This window comes from Balearica regulorum, chromosome 3 (assembly GCF_011004875.1).
Source record: "Balearica regulorum gibbericeps isolate bBalReg1 chromosome 3, bBalReg1.pri, whole genome shotgun sequence".
Classification (NCBI taxonomy): domain Eukaryota; kingdom Metazoa; phylum Chordata; class Aves; order Gruiformes; family Gruidae; genus Balearica; species Balearica regulorum.
The window spans coordinates 89,797,634-89,818,050 of NC_046186.1; the positions used below are offsets into that span (position 1 = coordinate 89,797,634).

Here is a 20,417-nt window from a genome sequence, read left to right on the forward strand (position 1 = left end):
TACATTAACTGTGAAGATTTCCTGTTGAAGGTATAAAATAGCCCTTCTGAAAGATAGGAGAAAGGAAACAGCCCAACAGTGTGTTCACTGAAACTATGCTGATTCTGCTCTGACATTCCCCAAAGAAAATGAGACATGATTACCTACCTATTTCTTGTAACTTTTGTTATTACTGAGGTTGAAGTAGATTTTCTCCTGTAACCCTTCTTGTGCATAGTTACATGAAATCAATAACTAAAAAATAGGACTTTCTATTTTCAAAGGACATTCATTTTCATGTAATGCTTGACCCACACTATTAGACTAGGATAATCAATCTATCCAATAGAATCATCTTAATTACCTAGAAATTGTGATATATGATAGGATATAGAGTAGCTATCCCATTACATGGAATGTTATTTAAGCAGTTTCTGTATTGCTTGAAAAGAATAAAAGTTCACTTAAATATAAAGTAATGTGATAAAATTATCTCATTGGTCTCTGAGATTCTGATCACTTTATTACTCTTGATCCTTTAAAATTTAAGGGAAATCAGATCCTTTCAACAATACGTAAGGAATATACTTCTCTTTTTAAAGAGATTCTCGTCTATCAAATCTTGTAAAAAGCAACAAATCATCATACCCCATCCACAGCATCTGTTGCTAAATTTGCCTCTTTTCTGCGTACTCAAATATGAGGAATATTTCTAGAGGCCTACATTTTATAGAGTTGACATGCCAAAAGTTCACTGACCACACTGCCATCTTCATAATAGCTTTGTTTGCTAGTTAGTTGTTTCTGAGTGCACTTGTTCAAAAGGATTTTGAAGCTGCTGATGTGTTGTATTTAGTTCTTTTGAAATGCTGAAAACAGTGTCTTATTATGTTTAGCTTTTAGCTTACCTTTGTAACCAGTTCTAATTGTTTAATTTACCCATGCTCTTTTAAGGTGGACAACAGAAAAATCCTCTCTTCTTGAATTACCTGAAGATTATCCTTCAGTCAGCTGTCATTACATCGAATTAGTAATTAAAGGACTTTTTCAGTGAAACTGAAAGGCTTATTACGGCTGTGAAGTTAAAGTACTCAGAACTTAAGAGTTCAGGGCTTGGCCAAGCCTTGGGCAGGACTTTTCATTTTCTTGCACCCAAGTTTACCCTTTGTAAAATGGAAAAAAATAGCCCATCTCTTCTTTTGCACACCTTTGCACATTACTGGGATTTTAAGCAATGAGGATCAAGAGCTTTCATTAATTATACAGTAAAGACCACAAGTTGTTGATGAATTTAACAGGTTCATGATTTTAAGAATAAGAGCAGTCCTACTAAGATGCTCTCTATGTGGCCTATCTTTTCAGGGTCTTTAGGACTATTCACAAAGTATGAAGACTATGGTGGCATTTTTACAACTAGGATGCTATTAAATTGCCTTTTTGCTCCCATTTTTAAGACTTAGAGCCAGCTCATAGCTTAGCCAGCATGATAATGACCAAGATTGAATGAAAAGGAACTTTATTTCCTTTTGTACCATGACATTCTGAATCCAGGCCGAAGGTTAGATCTAGCCTACCTTTTTATGACACAGAAAGTGATACATGTTTATCTCTAAATATCAGGTGCACTTTTCTTCAGCTGTCGGTTAGACTTAATTCTGTTGTTAAAGGATTTGGCAGTTTGTGGCTATTAAAAACAGTTTGGAAGGGATATTGCTGCCCTTGGCTGAGTTTTACATTTTAGCTGTATCACTATTTAAAACCTCTGTATTTTCCATGTCGCATGAATTCTCAAGTGTCATCTTTCAGAAGAATGGATAGCAGCCTTCAATATGAGCATACAGAGTATACCTATCTTCCCAATATCCTGTTTAGGTATTTTCTATATTTGCTTGATGTTTACTTAAATGCACATAAAAGAAAATAATATCTGCATGTTGCACCAATGAAAAATAGACTATAAAATTGTCTCAGAAATGAAAGTCAGAATGACAGAATATTCTTTGTATATTCACACCAGCAGCAAAATCTAGAAATTATCTAAACTAAATCTTCCCAGATCTAAAATTCCTAACTAAAGAACTCAGGCTCTTTAGCATTTCTCATATAAAAGTAACATGCCCTGAATAAACGTAAGCTATTTTAGATTGGACAAAAAATGAATATTCTGATTTGCAGACACCTTCTCAGAGAAACCTCTAACAGTATTTTCCATTCTTAGCAACAGAGGAAATTCTGAGTACCTCCGTGACTTACGTCATTTGATACCTAATGTTTCTGAGTAGTTTTTGGGGAGTGAGGTGAATTCCCACATGAGGAGACCATGGGTATGCAAGTATTTCCTCCATCTATGATACAATAACTTTCCTTTAGAAGAGGAGTGTCTAAAGTAAAAAGAGTGTTTTCCTTTCTAATTGAGATGAACTTGCTCTGTCGATCGGATAGAGCATTTCTGCTTAGAGACTACACACTGTCTGCATTTGTATCATGTTTAAATAAGACCTGATCCTTCTCCTACTCACATTGGTTGTAAAACCCTGAGAACAGAAAATAATTGTGCCTTATTCTGATAAAATACATGTGTTTCTCTGTGTTTATATGTGTATATAATATTTTTTCCCAAGCAATGATTAATTACAAAATATGCTCAAAAGATTTCTCCAAGTCTCTTACTTTCTAACATGTTACACCCTTGGTAGAGGAAGACTTCTCAGTCTTTGAATATTTAAACCAATAATAGTATCTGTCAGCATCAAGTATGAAGTTAACACCAGTTATGAATATACCCTTCCTGCTGGGCAGTCATTAAAAAGTTATTTCTGATTCCTGTATAAATATCTAGGTTAGATTCTTCATAAAAATTCTGTGAACTTTAGTTGAAACAAAAATAACAGAACTATTTGAGGATTGTTACAGTCACTTCTATATCCAGTTGACCTTGTCCCAATTTTAGCTTTGTTTCCTTTTTCTGTCTGGCTTCTGGGAACCTGCTTTGAAAGTAAGATCTACTCAGAGGGTCAAATCCTGAATTTCTTGCTCTGATAAAACTTCTCTCGCTTTTCCTGGCAAGGACTTGAAAACAGTTGCCTTTGCACTTCTCATTTTTTCCTGAATCAGAGCTAAAGTTCAACTGCTAAGGCAGTGAGAACCTAGAACAAATTAGGGTATATTGAATACAGTCAATTTGTGCCAAACTAAGATTCATAATAGTGGGAAAAAAAATTCTACCAGTTCAAGCATACAGGAATTTTAATAGTAAATAATTGTTGTACATTCAACATTAAGAATTTGGGGTTATTTTTAAGATGTGAAAGAAAAAAAAAAAGAAAAAGAAAAAAGAAGAAAAAGGAAAAAAAAAAAAAAAGAAGGAAACTAACTTCACCTGAGAAGCTAATATTAGCTTCAGGAAAGTATTTCCGATTCAGACCATATGCTAAGGAGTTTAAAATGCAAGTACAGAACACTTTTTCCAGGTTTTCATCCTGAGATGAGAGGGGGGAAGGAGGCAGTGCACATGCCACTTCTTTCCTCCATAGGTTAAGGACACATTGTCCAGCTTTTAACATTGCACCAGGTTGTAAAGCAAGACCAACACAGGTACCTGCCTCTTCTTTGTCCTTCTTGCCCCACGGCAGGACCATGTACTACTTGTGTTACCTACCTGGTAACACTGAGAAAATTATTGTTTTTTCTCTTCCTCATTTACTTGCTCTTTCTCAGTTCCTTGATTAATCAAGGTATTATTATCTTAACCCCTTTTGTAAAGTGCTTTAAAATGTTTCATAAAAATGCTACATTTGCAGGAACAATTGCAGGGTCACTGGTAATTGTTAGAGCAATTTTGCTTTTAAATAGCAATGACTGACAGTCTGTTCAATGATGATCCAATAGGTACCAGCAACACTTAAATTTCCCTGTTTCTCATTTATGCTAAAAAATTATATTCTGCTCTGGTAAGCTAAAAGAATCTCAAAACTTAAACCTCAAAGATCTCATAAATCAGGGTTTGCCTAGGGACATAATATACCTTTATTGTGAAATAATGTAATAAAAAATCAGAAGGCTTAATTTGTAGCTGCCACTGCATTGTGAGCATTTCATATGCAGAAGATAGATAGACATCGAACTGATAATTTCCACCTAAATTCTTCTGATCACATAAATAGTCACAACAGCCAAGCACAAACATTCCTGGGTGCAGGCCTGTGCCCTGGTAAGTGTTGCAATTCTCCATTAACACGGTTAATTGCTAAGCGTCAAATGCTGCGATTCGGTATACTGTCAGTGGCTAAGAATAGCTTCTGCCCAGCCTGACCATGCAATAGCAAACGAAGCACTCCACAGTGCAGACTGGAGCTGCAGTGACCTCCGCAGTGGCAGGGCTAGACCGTGTACACATTCGCTGGCCATCCCTTGCCTTTTTCCAAGTCAGCCGCATGTGATGGTACAAAAAAAAAAAATTGCTGAGGATTGCACAATGGACCTATGAAATCCATACTCTGCAAGCCCTTTCCCTATCTCCTGCTGTTTTTACCCGGAACACAGAGGGTAGTGTAAGTTTTGCATTCTGCTTGCTTTACCCAGAGTAGTAGGCTCTTAAGTCTAATAGAAATAGCCACAGCATTAAGAGAAGAAAGATCTGTGGGCCGGTATGTCCTGCTCATCTGTTCTGATGAAGGAAGTACAGAGTGTTTGTTTCTTCTAGCAGTATAGCTGTTGATGTTGTGTGGGACTATCAACAAATAAGGGAGCGGATGTTATTCCTGCTGAACTAAATCTTAATACTCCCATAAGGAAAGCAGGTGCTAAGAACTTGTGAAACAGGTGCTACAAAACATATAGCTAAATTTGGAAGAGATTTTTGGATACCACCTACATGGCAGAGCGTGCAATATTGATTTCAAACTGTTTAGACATTCGTCTTGTGGAAACAACGCACAACAAAATAATTTGAGAGGAAGTCTGCAGTGGGATGGATACAGAGTCACAAAAATATGGCAGCAATTTCATAAGATGATACATTACTAGATGAACAATAAACCACCATATTCAGCACATAACATTCTACATGTTGCATTTTATGCCCAGCAATAGGTGTGCAAGAAAAATGCTGACGTACTTAGAGTTTTGAAAAATTACCTTCCTGAGCAGCCAACAAGATACAGAAAGATTCTTCCCAAGAGCACCATGAGTTCTAACATCCTTTAGAGAACAACAGCTAACTTCTTAAAAAATAATGTATGTATGTCACAGGCAAACTATGTTCTGTTAACTGAAGTAGTAGGTCATAAAGCAATCAGATAAACTTGATTTCAAATAAAAGTCATCTTAAAAGAATACCAAAGTAGCAAACTGATAAAATGTCATGATTAAAATAACTTTGATTTGACCTACTTGAACATATGCACTATAACAGTCTTGTTCTCCAGTGCACAAAAGTTTCTGGCAAAGTAAAGCTTTTGCAGGTCTGACTTTGGTAAAGATAAGTAAAAGGGAACATTTCCTTCTTTCTGGCTCTTTTGCTTCATCCACCATCTATCTATCTGAAACCCTAAATGGCAGAGAGGAATACGGCATAAATTAGGCACACAAATTAGCCAAACAAAGCTTACACAACATCATGCACACAAAATTAATGCTAGTTACTTGAAGAGCTTAGTCAGAAAGTACAAATGAGAAGTTTTGAGACTTTTATCAGTAAGCCTTCAACAAACTCTACTGAGGACGTATAAATGATGTTCTTAAAGGTTTACAATTCGGACAGTTCTGCCTGGATGTTCCTCAGGTTGGTACATTCATCTGTCTGATTTCTGGACTGTTCTTTCTGCCTCTCAAAATAATCTCAATGGAGATGGTACAGCTTTACAAAACATTGATTTTTGAGAAGAGGTGACTGGACATTTGCACAGATACTTCTTTACCTTTCATTCGTTATTTTTCTTTCGAATCTAAGTTAATACATAAAATCTGCTTGGAACAGAGGATAAATGTAGAAATTTTCATTTCAGATTGTTGACATTGGCAAAGCTATAGGCAACTGCAATGAAAAGAACTATGCAATGTTAACTCTGAATACTAGTACTAATTCCACCTAAAATACATCCATTTCAGTATTATTTACTCTTCTCCATAATGGGGAAATATGTAGGAATTAAGGCTTTTACATTTATGAAATGGTATAATCTGTTCTCAATTATTAATTATTAATGCAATTAATTTAAAAACCCCAAAACTGTAAGGATCACATTCCTCCCAGAATAACTGAAGCAAAGTCAATTCCAACGGTCAGTTTGACCCAGTATGCTTACTATGACTTACGCAAAAATCTTTTTGAAAATGCAGACTTGGAAGATGGAAAGAATGAAGAAGAATGAAAAAAAAAAGACCACAAGGTCTGACACTACGAATTCTTCCTTTCCCTCCTCTGGCTCATTTAAGGACTTTCCCCTTGTTCTTAGGCGTGCATTCCCCAGGAATGAAATAAGATCATTCCCTGTTTTGCTTAGCAAAGTGCAGAGGGAAGAACCATGCCAAGGACTGTTCCCCTTCTGCTCTGGCTTACAAAGCAAGTCTTAATTCTTGAGGGAGTCACCTGCTCCCAAAGGCATGTAGCAGTACCATAAGTATTTCAAATACCACCTGCACGCTGGGAAGCTGCAGGAGGCACTGGGGTCTTACTGGAACGAAATGCCTCCCCTGGGAAGGCAGGAGGTCATGGAATGTCTAGCTGTGCTTACGGAGATAACCAAGCTTTCTGTGTTGCTTATTAAAACTCAGATTACTTCTTACTCCTTTTAAATCTATGTTTGTGGTTTCTTATTAACTGTTCCTTGAGCATATTATCAACATCTGATGATACAAAGTCCAGTGTGTGCATTCCTTTACTTTTAGTCCACTTCCCCCAGGAACGTGGCTGGCAACTATAACATTTGTAAGCTTTTGTGTCACCTACCTACCAGCCCCTGGTAAACCTGTTGGCTGCTTTTACCAAATTCAAGAGAGCTAGAACACTCAGCTGTATTCATTTTCTATCAATCAGCTGTATTCATTTTCTACAAATCTCATGGAAAGAAGCAGCCAGGGAGCTGAGGGGGACGCAGACATTGCTCTCCTGGCAGGAAAGGCTGCACTGTGAGCGCAATCATGGCCAGGCGTAAGAGAATCCACATGGAAATTCACCCTCAGATACAAATCATAGCAAATTAGGCTTCATTAATTCCACTGCTCATGGAACTGCTTGTTTTAGGTAATATATCTACACTGGAAATTCAGATGGTAGTAATATCTTTGTTAATTTATAGAGCATTAACACTTTTGTACGGTAATGTGTATAAACAGCAAGACATATCGATCGCCAGATCCAGCTCCCATCAACATCAAAGGAATCTTTCCACTGAGTTAAGTGGGAGTTGGACTAGGCCCATGCATAGTATTGTCCATCATAAACATTTATAATAGCAACATTAAAACATAATTTGTTCTGTAAAAGACTCAAAAGCAGAAACAAAAGAAACATTTTAATCCAGTTTTAAATGCCATGATGTATTTCATTTATACAAACAGCAGCATAAAAGGAAAATGTAAATTCATATTCATAAAAGCATAAATGAGTGTACCATAAGTGCAAGTAATGTTCACCTCCTTCACTAGTCCTGCAACTTTATTATATTTTGGAAATTAAACTTTCCATTATGCTAGTTCTTGCTCAGTCACAGAGGTGGTTTTCACTGAAGTACAAGATGGCCACAGTTACTCTGTTGGATGGAAAATTCATGTATATGAGCTATGGAATTCCATGACTCCTTTTTTAAAACATCTTTATAAATTAGCATGAAAATGTTCAGACTTGGCTTTCACAGATTCATGGAAGTCCTGCAGAGGCTTTGGTAAATGCCTCCATTGAGGAAACATTTCATATCCTCCAGTAGCCGGCATTTCCACCCACGAGAGCATTCATATGCTTTTGAACCTATGTTAAAGCTCAGCTAAGAAGCCATTAACTGTCCAGATTAGTCCGGTACAGGAAAATCCTGCATGGGGAAATGGAATTTCCATGGCAAGCTCCTAGCAGAGTTTCCGCTGCATTGTTCTTGTCAGGAGAAAAGAGGGGTTGTGTTCCCACAGAACGAGCAGTGGTTGCCGTCCAAGGTGCTCTCACAGGATTCATCAGGGTCTAGGAGCAATCACACATAAAACTTCTCTGTCTTCAGATTGCACTTTGGATCCTCATCTCCCAAAGAACTGTACTATCAAGTTCTCCCTCTCTAGTTTCTACTGCCCCAGAAGCAAAATTCGGAAGGTCATTGAAATTTATATAGTTCAAATGTGCTCAGGGCAAAGCTAATGCCAGCTAAGAACTTTCCCTAGGTCTCTGGTTTTGCCTCTCTTCGCAGCAAATCCTCAGTCCTGTGAAAGAGCATCCAAAATAGGAGGAAAGTTCCCAAAGAGGAAGCAGTGTTTCCATCTATAGAATTCGTCTTGGGGTTATGTTCTTTTGCTACTGGAAAACATTTGGACTGCTTAAGCCTACATTAGGCTGCCGATCATTGTATCGGTACGTATGTGTGCTCACCAAATACTTTTTAAAAGGAAAAAAGAAGGAGGTTTAAATATAAGCTATAGTTATGGCAATAATTTCCAGTCCAGGAATGTGCCCTGACTGGATCCTGAATGCATAGCAGGGCGAGTGTGCGCGTTAGCCCTGCCTTCCCGTGCTCCTGCTCTTCTGGCCTCCGTGGGAAGAAAACAGGCTCATCGAGCAGACCATAGCGTGCCCAACCCGTCCCCTGAACTGGCGATCGTGGGTACCTGGTAGCACACAAGTAAGCCCTGACAGACTCTGTCTTAGAAGACTAGATCCTGACTTCAAATCAATACAAGCCCATAGGATTTCACTCAAAGGACATTAATCACCTATACACATTTGAAAATCTAAACTGTGTTTTGTTCAAGTCACATGGGATGCAGGTTCTTCAGTAGGAGTATGACTTCTGAACACAGAACTTAAGCGCCTTAATTGGCCAGGGCACTTTGGAAATTTTTAGATATCACTTCTCTGGTAGTGTACTTTTTTTCAATCCCTTATTGAATGAATTTATGATTCACTTGCCTGTGATACAAGTACAGTCTGTGAACTCTCAGAAATCCTAACATCCACATCTGTTTCCATTAATGACAATACGAATACTGGTGTTAACTTAAATGGCAGCAAGAGCAAGGTATGTTGTCAATGAAACGGTGACTCTACAGTAAAAAAAAAAGCAAACCACCACAGACAGCTGCAATTCTGTTTCTTCTGCAAAGATGGATCATTGATAAGAGATCTTTTGTTTCTAAAACCTAGAGATGCTATTGCTGATTTTAAAAGAACTTAGTCTGTTCCAGTTTAGCTGATTATAAATTAGTATTTATATTCCCTAACAGATTTTTTCTTCATAAACTTAAATTATAAACCAATTTTTTTTAAAACTGTCAGGCACTGACTGACACTGCTTGGATAATAGATTTCCTTTTTGACACTCATTGTAGTAAAATTAGTAGATTGACTCCTTGGTTCTTACCAGGTTTTCGCTTATATAGGGCACTTGGTTGTATAAAGTACTTTTGGATGATGATTTTTCCAGTAAAGTATGTCTTTGAAATTCTTCCAAGTTCACAACATATAGTATTTAACTTCATTACCCTTAAAATTAAACATTAAAATATTTCCCATACACTGGTCTAGATTACTGCAGTAACCATGATTGGAGGAAGTAAGGAAAACATATTGCTACTTCTGTTTATTTCCTGAAATAAAAGGAAACTTGATTTCATTTTTTTTTCCACAATACTCAGAGAAGCTCAGCTTGCTGAATGGCATGTATAAAACAATATAAAAAAAATGAAAGTGAGGTATTTTGCTTAAAATACAGGTATTTGAGGTATCTATTCTAAGAGAAACACAACTGATTGCTAATTTTGCTTGAGACCAAATTCATTGGGAGGAAAAGACCTGGGGTGGGGGGGTGGGGGGTGTGTGGTTGAAAAGTTATGGCAGTAGTATTTAATTTAAAATATTTATAAGCAGACTCCTATTTTACTTTTTTGGTCTGGCAGTAATTTTGACAAGAAGTGTTTCTATAAGGAGATCACCATGCCCTGCAAAGAACTAAAGAGGACAACATGCCACTCAGTGCTTAGTTGCATTACAGTTTGGATTATCCATAATGTGACAGAAAGAGAGAAGACTGCTGTAGAGGACACCTGACCCACCACAAGAGAAGACAGTAGAGAAACTGGATCAGATTTATTACCAAAACCAGCAAGAAAACAGACTGCATTAAATTAGTTAACCATGTCTGTGAGTAACTTGCAACAGATTTATCTGCAGGTGATTTATCAAGAAAGATTATCAGAATTATCATTTTCTGAGGAAGGCAGGAATAGAAATGGAGCGTTATGAATTCCTGATTTATTCTGGGTTACAATGATACCCATAAGCACATTAATGAAAGAGACTTTACCTGGATAGTAGGAATGTAATGCAGTACTGTTTATTGCTTGTAGATTCCCCCTTATATTCCTACCTTTCTCTTATATTTGTGTTAAGAAGTCTTGTTTACTCTCATTCAGAGTGTATTTAGACTTCCTGTAGTGACTTCAGTGCAAAGGAACTGACATTGCTCATGAATAACATTTTGGGAGGATGTCACCAAAACATACAGAAACTGTTCACCAGTTTGGTTTTAATTAGCCAAGTAATTTTAGCAGATATGCTTTTAAAAGATCAAAAAAGTAATAACTGACATATATCCAAATTGACTTGTTTCAACATATCAGTGTTTGTGTCTGTGACATAAAAGTCAGGCTATGTCGTTAGACGATCCGGATGAGAAATGGGAGATGCACGTTGTGCTCCAACTTCTTGAGAAGTTCTGAACTGGTTTTACTGAAGAGTTCCCTAGTACACTGAAGGAGGCTTTCTCGATGTCTTTAATCGCTATTGTTCGTTGTGAGTAGCCTATTTAGAAAAAGAGAGGTATAGAGGGACTACAGTGCTTGGTGGCTGGCAAAGGCATGAAACATCTGGGCTCGAACATTGTGCTCTAACACAAAAAGTGGGGCATCTCCATCTGGAGAGACTGAGGATCATCTGAGCCGCGCTGTGGAAGAGCTGCTCAGGAAGGAGGGTAATACAGCTTCAAGTCCTCTCAGGTAGACGAAGGATCTCCTCACCATGTCCCCCCTTTCTGGGCTGTCTGATACAAGAAGCCTTGTCAGTAATACCACTGGGAAACTAATTCTCCATCTCCCCGATGGAGAATTTTATCGATTTTTATCAGCAAGTACCCAAAAACTGAAATGCTTTAGAAAGGGCAAACTAACAACTAAATGCTACCAAAACATTTCAGCTTTGGAGGATCAAAAATAAGATTTCCCCAGTCTAGAGGAGTTGGGTTCCATTCAATTTTCTGGATTTTAATCTTGGTGACAATAGAAACATTCAGATAGCCTTATTGTGTGTGTAATTGGTTTGGCAGCTGAACAAAAAAACACCACCCAAAACCCAAAAATAAACAAACAGGACACACCCCCCCCCCCCCCAAACCCCCCTCAGAGTCTTGGCCCCGTTCTTTGTGTAATGCAGCAGAAATGAGTGTCACCCTTCGAAGACAAGCTCTTTCAGATTGTGTTGAATAATTCATTTTCTGTTTTCTGACTGAACTTCCTAACAGTTGGTTGACTTTTCAAGAATCCACGTGATCGTGTAGTGCACGTTTGGATACGTGTAAAGATGTTCAGCTTTCTCATCTGCATTTCTGGGAGTATCAAAATTGTCTCAGTACCCTTTAGATTTCCAGCCAACATTTGCCAATGTAGGTGAATGGTGACCGAGGCACAATATTATCGTTGCTGCCATACCTCCCGTATCTTAGAAGAATGTCGTTGTTGCATTTGCTGCTGTTCGCTATTGTATAAAATGATGAGACTTAAACTAAAAATGTCATCTGTTGAGCACATATGCTTTTATTTCCAAGAATCTGGGTAATTTAATTATATTATCTATTACAAAATGTGCTTCATACAAAAACTGGTATTTGAAGAAATTGTTTTAATTAATACTAAATTTTAATGCATGTCATAAAATATCTGTTTTTCCCAGACAGAATATGCTGGTGTTCACTGATGTGATACAGGTAAATTAATGTAAAAAGAGGATTTAGTCTATTATCTACCACTCTCACCACCTGGCAGCATTTCTTCTCCTTCTTTTTTGTATGTTACGTATTTGGTGGCAGAGGATGCTGTATACCAGAGTGCATCTTCAGTCTCTGTTCTGAGCTAGTGTACTTTCTTCCTTTACTACTATGTATGTCCTTTGTCCATTACCTCCATTCTCTACTAAGGTTACACTTTTTTTTATGAAAGCACAATAAAATCCTTGTACTTTGCAAAGACTGCATTTAGAGTCTGGGCTAGGTTTCCATGCTGATGGAAAGTGCAGCATAAAAAAAAGTTCATTTAAATAAATGCTTTTTTCATTACCTTCTGAGACTAACAACACTTGTAATCTCCCAAAATCGAAAAGGAAATTAATTTCAAAGATACGAAGGTGTGGGAGGAACACTGCTGCCCTACAGAACTTACCCTGTGGCTGTTAGATAAAGTGCCTGGGACAGTCGTAGCTGGTGTGGTAACGCACAAAGACAGTGCTTCAAATAATTCCCTAAATCTTTGGGGGAACTTACATACAACATAGCAGGGTTAACTCAAGCCAGAAGTGAGCTCTCTTAAATATCCAAAATACAGAAATATTTTGCAAGGTATATTTTTCCTCAGGTTCAATATAAATTCAGTTTTAATTTCATAGAACTGTTTGAACAGAGATAGCTACAACTCTATGAAACCTGTAGAAATTGTGTGCTTTTAAACTTGCCTATCACAAACCTCTTCACAACAGTCCACATTTAGGAAAAGGGAAGAAAAGAGGAGAGGAATAGAATATTCACGCAGCTGAGAAGCATCTTAGGGCTGCAAGGGCAGCTTACAGATAGCTCCGCTAAATTTCCATTGCTTTACACAGCATACTTCCCTGCGACTTAGAGGTGTCTCTTTCTCTTTGTCTGTATTTAGTAAGGCTTCCCTTAGGCCACTGGGGAGCTCCAGCTAACTAGAGAAGGATTTGTAGGTGTTTTCCCCAAAATGGCCCAGCACCTGACAGATGAGACTAGGGACCAGTGGTACCTTGAAGCGTGAAGGTAGCTATACTACCCAACCAGTACAAAATTACCAGGTACCAACTTCCCAGTCACATCTTGCCCATATGATGCAAAGATGCCCAGCCCTCCTCTTCCCTTGCCATCACTCCCTTCCTTCTACAGCACTGGCTCGAATTGTATTTTAGGCAAGACAGTTAAAACATGCAGTTGTGACAGAAGATAGCCATTCCTGAAGTTCACCGTTTGTTAGTGGCCCATAGAAATTATGTCCCTTTTTCTTACTTTCGGTCGAGATTATTTTTATTTGTATTTGCTGATTTTTTGGTCTTTGGGATATTTTAACAGCATCCTTTTTACCCTCATATATCCTGAAGGAAGACCTACGTATAGATGTAGATTTAGAAACAGCAGTTTGACTAACATTAACATTGGCCGCTTCGACGTGATTTTTAAAGATCCCGGTGATTTTGTTGTTATTCTAACAATAGTAATAAAGAGAAAGGAAGTGTTCTGCATACAGTGTAGCTGTGAAAGAAGCAGAAAAATACATCTAAACGGAGTCCTAGGAGTACCAAAGAACCCTTTCTCTGCCCTCCCTTCACCCAACATTATATTGACAATTTCTGATTTCCTTTAGGTTTCATCCAGCAGTGAAGGTCATCAGTAATCTGTCCCACCTGACAGAAATTGCCGGCGCGCGGTAGAACTTGAGCTCTCATCTGACTCATCTGAAATACATGCCACAACAAGCGACGGCAGTCATCTGCACTGTCCCCAGACTGTCGACAAAGCTCATTTTATAGCCCTGTTGCACCTTTGTATTGACTGAAATGAGTGAAAGCTCTGAACTATAAAACACAGGAGAGGAAAGTGGTTCAGAAAACAGGCACAAATAAAATAGTATTTTGGAATGAATGGGAAGTTTTACAAAAGACAGGGCACCTGATTGCTCTGATTTGAACCTCAAACAATAATTTCAGATAATATGGTTGCATTTTAATCAAACACTTCCAGATCAGATATGAAATGCTTTGCAGTGAGGTCCCAAGAAGTGAAAAATCAGCCCTGACGGCTCTGAATGGGCTTAAGTGCAACGCGTAAGAACAATCTGAGATCAAGTCAACACAATTCCCCAATGAATATTCTCCCCAGCAGAAGGATTAAGTAGAGACACACTTTGGCATTTAAAGGAATATAATTTAAAGCACAACTGCCAGGTTTAACCTTTTATATATGTCATGACCATTAAATGGATGAGACTATTGATAGACAAATGTATAACAGGAAAAGAACAAATTAAAAACTTAGCCTCTAATAGCTTTTAATACAACAATATTAATAACTAATGCCTAGTTCACATCTGAGAATTGCAAATATCCCTATAATATTCTAACTGTTGACTCTTCCCGGGTAAGCAGTCCTGTGTCCTATTTATTCTACATATGCTATCAATATTGTCATGGTTACAGTCCAGCTAAATTATTAATAAATATGTACAAAAATTCTGAGACCAGTTGGATTTAGAATGAAAGGAAACAGTACAGCCTTGCACATTGCTTCTGTGCCTACAAAATGCCAAGTTTATTGTGTCAAAGTTCAGAAGAAAGGAGAAATCAGGATCATAGTTGATTAAAGGTAGATGAACGTAAGGAATTATTAGCTTGAACTTGATGAAGTTAATTAGATCATTTCTATCAGCTTCAGTAGGTGTTCAGTCCTCTAGTTATGTGCATAAAGTTCTTGTAATGAAAAGTTAGCTTCAGTGGGTTTTAGAAGCAAGGCAAATGCAGATTTTTCTATTAAAAATGTTCATCAGACAGCCATAGTTAAACCAATACTCTTTTTGTCACTCTTAAGCTTTAAATCTCACTTATTAAAAACCACATTTAAATAGCAAAAAGACAAAGCATGGAATATAAACTAAGATGTCTATTTGAATTATTCATGGTGATCTGAAAAAATTAATTGATACAGAGAGAATAATAAATGTCCAAGGAGTATTCCTTTTGATAATTTTCACTTTTCTTTGCCTGTTTTGTAAAAAGGGGGAAAAAAAAAAAAAACCCACAACCAAACAGAAATCTAAATTACTTTGAGTCCTCTCCTGCACCAACACATTTTCTCTTTGTTACATGTTTTTCTACTCAGCCAGACTGAACTCAGAGATACCAATGACAAATCTGCCCTGGCTTATCCATTAATACAAAGGAAAACAAAACAACAAGAAAAGACTTTCCTAATACCCTGGAAACTCAGAGAGATGATTCTCTACGCTAAAAGGAAAAATACCAGCTTTCACTACTTCTAGCTGCTATCTAAAATTCCCACGTATGCCTCATTCCCTTTTATGACAAAGCCAAAATCTCCAATACAGAAGAGCTGGTAAATGCTATCTCCTGCCATTTAGGTGGAGTTAGGAAAGGCGTACTGATAGCTAATGATAACTATTAAGTAGATATATAACTCACTAGGGAATTTTCTTTCAAATCAGAGTTTTATGATAACTCCTCTACAAAGAGCAAGATAGTACCCCAACCATCTCTGTCACATGGGGGGCGGGGGAAGGCATTCAAAATTAGTATCTGAAAAACAAGAGTCTAAACACACTGCAGATTTTGTGATGATTGCTTAGTCTATACTATAAGGATGCACTTTAAAGCTGATAGCCCATCAGTCAGGGGTGATCACCCATCAGCATCAGACCACGGTAAGAGCCACCAGATGAACTTTTAATTTGTTTGTCACTCTTTTCCGTTTCCCATTGAACACCCTGTGTATGCACCCGCCACTGCCCACTGATGTTCTCAGGTTGTGGCAGCCCCGGCCTGAGCAGGCTGGCTCTTCAGCAGACGTCATGCAGGGTCGAGCTTTCAGCTCTGGAGGACGCCGGCCAAAAGAGCTGCTGCAACAACTTCAACTAAACCAGAAAACCTCAGCAGGACTAAGGGAAATGTCTTTGCCAATTTATGGAAGGCAGATGAGTTAATCAGTTGATACCATAACAGATTGTTATCAAAGTTTCATAAATCAAAGTGGAAACTTAAAGTTGGGGTTTATGTTCCCTTTTGGTTTCTGCAGTCAATGGAAATATAAGCTTTGTGAAGTACTATAGCTCGTTTTCAATAGCACTGTAGATAGAATGAAGGTGGAAAGGAATGCATAAGCATTTTTTCTCTTCATTTCTTATTTCTTTAAATTTTCCAGATAAGGTGCTTCCTGCTTCAGCCTCAACTGTGAGTAAATACAGCTTTAACTATAGTTTTCAGTGTAGGACTATGAAGACCTTCCTTTCTTACAATAAACGTAAAGAGCAAAGATATTATGGAATAATTTGTAACAGAAATAACCAGCTGGACTTGAAATACTGCATACTGCACAATTATATTTTCTAAGCTGCAGCTACAGAATTAAAAATACTTTATCTTTTTTATACTTTTTAAAGTTTAATTGTGCCTCAAGATTGTTGTATTGATAGTGAATATCTACAGAACTTTAAGAATTAAAAAAGAGTACATTTGTAGATTTGGTTTGTATTCATTCTAAAAGGTTCTCTATAAAGCATATAATATGATTCCAATTGCATCACTTAAGCTGAATCAAACAACACGCTTTCTTGTTTGAAAGAAAAATAAACCAAAAAAGCTGTAAATTGAGAGATGGGAAAATGTTTTTAAAAAACTAATGTACTGGGGGGGCTTGATCTGCTGAAGCCTGTATTGCATGACCAAAGAAAGGAAGGTGGCTCAAGATGCTTTTGCCATTGCTTGATGCTGGATATAAAAACTGATTCAGAAGGTGTAGGAAGGACCTGGACTTTGGTTACATCCTGCTACCAGTTGTTCTGACTCTCTTTCAAGTATGTCAGGGGAACTGTGAACTGCTGTCCTCTTCCTGCTCACCTGCTCATGTTCTTGAGACAGTATCAGTGGTGTTATCCTCCTAAAATGTACTATGAAGAGTAGGATGCCAACAGGACTGGAACAGCACTCTAGTCTCAATCTGACCAAAAGATCCAGCTGAAGGCTGAGAAAAACATTTCTAAAACTCAAGTCAAGATGGTGACAGTGCTACACTTTCCCATGACGGACTGTACCTAAGACAGAGTGTGAAAAGGCTGTATATGGCCTGCATAATAGTCACAGGTGTGATCTGCTTGCTGTTTGCAAATCTAGTAATGAAAGATTGCCCGTAGAACCAGATTAACTGGCCAGTAAAAAATAAGTTTTTTCCTACTAGTCTGCATTGCTGTGAAGAGTTAAGCAGACAAAGCGTAACAGCAAATCCTTCTCCTTATAATTATGTAAGAAAACTCGAACAGCTTCACTGCCATAAAATAGTAGGAGCCCTGTAGCAGTGTTTCTGGTAGAATTCAAAGATTGGCTTGTGAGAGTTGATTAACCTTTCTTCCAAATTTGTCAACTAAACTCTGTATGTCTTATTTTTTTGAAGAGAATAAATGACATTTCAATAACAAAAATGCAAAAAGGCAAAAATGTCAGTCGAGCACTCAAGAGAACACATTCACTATATTAAACCTTATGAAGTCTCTTTGATAAATAAACTCACTATCATGAGTTAAAGCACCCTCAAGTCTACCTACTCAGTCTAGAGCCTAGTTAACCTGGGAGCAGGTTATAAAAGGCTGCAATCAGCTGGGGGGAGGGGGGGGGGCTAGACCAACGAGCTAGGAGAGGAGAGGGGAATGTCTGCTGAAACATAATCCCATAAATAAGGGATTTCCTAGATTGGGGGATCTGCTTCAGCTCCAAAGCTATGATGACTTGAAGATTTCATGAGAGGAGAACCCTTCTGCTTTAAAGGAGATGACTTAGTAGGCTGTTGACATTAATCCCCTATAAATTAAGAGGGAAGGACTGGGAGAGTAATACCAATGATGTCTTCTGGTTTTATTGTTTTATTGTTAGGAAGTGCTAGAACTTGAAATGTCTAGGAAACTGCTAATATCTTGCAAGTTCCTACCAATGTGTAGGATGCTATCCCCATAACTGCCTCCATCCCGTCTTTCCCCTGGCTTGAGAAAACTTTCTTGTCCGCCTTGTCTCTACCAGTTCATACTAATCAAGCCATACTCCTTCCCAACTTTCTTATTGCTGAGGCTTCTCTCGTCTTCAGGGCTTGTTTCCTCTCACCATTGTTTTCCCAACTTTATGTGAAATGTTAACTTTGTGAGGCAGAAATGTTTTGAGAAGCAGGAGATGCTGTGTTCTCTTCCTAACTGTATCACTGCCATTGTTACAAGCAAGCCGTCTTACCCTCCTGCTTCTTTCCTTAACCCCCACCAGAGTCCCTAAACTTAAGATTCCAAGTTCACACTTGAAAAGATAAATACTGTTCAAAACACGGGGTATACAGCAACTTCCATTTGCTTCTTACAGCCAAGCTGGACCAGGAAATCTACTGAACATGTCTTCCTGCAGACTGAAAAAAAGGTATATGATCTTGCATCATGTTGAGTACCTTCTGATATAAACTGAGTGTATGAATATTTGTTGAAGCCTACAATGAAATCCAGACTTGCAAAGTCTCTCAGTCTACTTAGCAATTTACAAGACAAGTCACCGTATTTCCAATTATGTAAAGAAAAAAACACAAGTTAGCAAATAGATCTTGCTAATAGACTGAAATCAACCATGGGAGGCAGACTAATATCACAACATGAACAAGAAAATATTAACAGAAAAAAACCCCAACAATTAATAAGTAAGGCCTAGATACCCTTGACAAATCTGTTATTTCTGCCCTAAGATGTTATAAAAACTAACACAGACCAAACACTTGATATGGATGCTGATTTATATTAACCTTTTTCTATCACTGTAACCACACCACAGTAACTTTAGACATATGGACTTTGCAAATGGTATCCAAGCTGTGCATAGCTCTAAACAAGCTGTTAAAATGCTGAACTGTTAGACTGGCTATTTACTATCCATCAAGAGAAATAAAGAAGTGCAAACTATTTAGAGAAACACTGGTTTACTTTGGGAAAATATCTCTGCTTTATTCTCATAAGCAACATTAGCTTCCTAGGATGGATGGATGGATGGATGGATGAACTATCAAAATCTGATTTCCTCAACATACTTGGTAGATATCTGAAGGAAAACTTCTTAATTTGGCATACATGAAGTTGTAATCAGAACAGCCTTTGACTTTGTCCTAAACATTTTTGCTGACCCCCACTCATCATCTGCAGAAATTGAGAAGGTGATTATAGACATGAATGGAAGCAAGTCAATAGGGATAGATGGCTTTTATTGCCAGTTACATTTATCAGCATTAAAATCTAGAAAGAGCTGGAAAAACAGTGGAAATATGCTGTCATTTCTTGGAGTGAGAGCTTCTATCCAGCTTTAATAAAGATTGCAGTGAAACAAACACAGTATTTTCAGGTTTATATTTTAACATTTAAAATCTTATCAGTATGCAGCACTACGAAAAAGATTGTAGGTGCTGATCTAATCCACCTACTTTTCTGGTGGCCAGATTGTCTGTAATAAAAATACATATAATCCCTAGAATGACATACCAGTTTAAAAGACTTCTACTTTTTGCTTTTGTAAACCGACAGCAAATTGTCTTTCCTTGCTAACTGTGCTTATTTCTTAAAAATATTCTTCTCGTGGCAAAGAAGCTAAAACCATCGTGACCTTGAGTGTGCTCAATTTAAATACAAAGTTGTGTTTCTAGCCAGAGCAGTCATTTCTCCTGATATGCTCCTGGTAGATAGCCTTAAATAGATATTGACTCCCTAGTTCTTTAACCTTACAGTTTTTAAGATATGTATTATAAAATGTTCAGATCTGAAAAAAAAATCCTTAGGTTCAATGCACAATGACTTCAGTGATTTAACTGCAATGTGAAGAACTGCACCCGTAAATGGTCAGTCCTATTCATTCATACCTTATTTATTTATAATCTTTATTAATGTATAATTTCTAAATTTGTGGAAAAGCCGGCACAAGTAAATTACTCATGAAGTTGTATTTTAAAACTGCTTATGCAGTTGCTCTGAGGCCATTAAAAAATCAGGTCCTTTTACTTGTATGTTCCATATGAGCAATCAAAGATGTATTAGGAAAAAGCTGCAAACAATTCTGCCTGTCAGTTATTCTGGACTTAACTTTTGAACTACTGAGCTGTCCCAAGCTAGGGATTCACCTGAGAGGAAAAGCTCATGGAGTTGAAAAAAACAACAGAGAGTACCAGATGGGATATTTA

General features: G+C 37.6%; 1 long non-coding RNA gene across 2 annotated transcripts in view; it reads left to right on the forward strand.

Annotated features, from left to right (window-relative positions):
• LOC142601061 (uncharacterized) overlaps positions 1-19,069 on the forward strand; it is a 33,115-nt gene extending 14,046 nt beyond the window's left edge. Inside the window, exons 2-3 of one of the 2 annotated variants that reach the window (XR_012834629.1) lie at positions 16,380-16,408; positions 18,572-19,069. This is a non-coding gene — a long non-coding RNA (uncharacterized LOC142601061). Of the gene's footprint in view, positions 1-933; positions 1,419-16,379; positions 16,409-18,571 lie in introns of those variants that run through there. The other variant, XR_012834630.1, reaches the window with a different exon arrangement.
• The last annotated feature ends 1,348 nt before the right edge of the window (positions 19,070-20,417 follow it).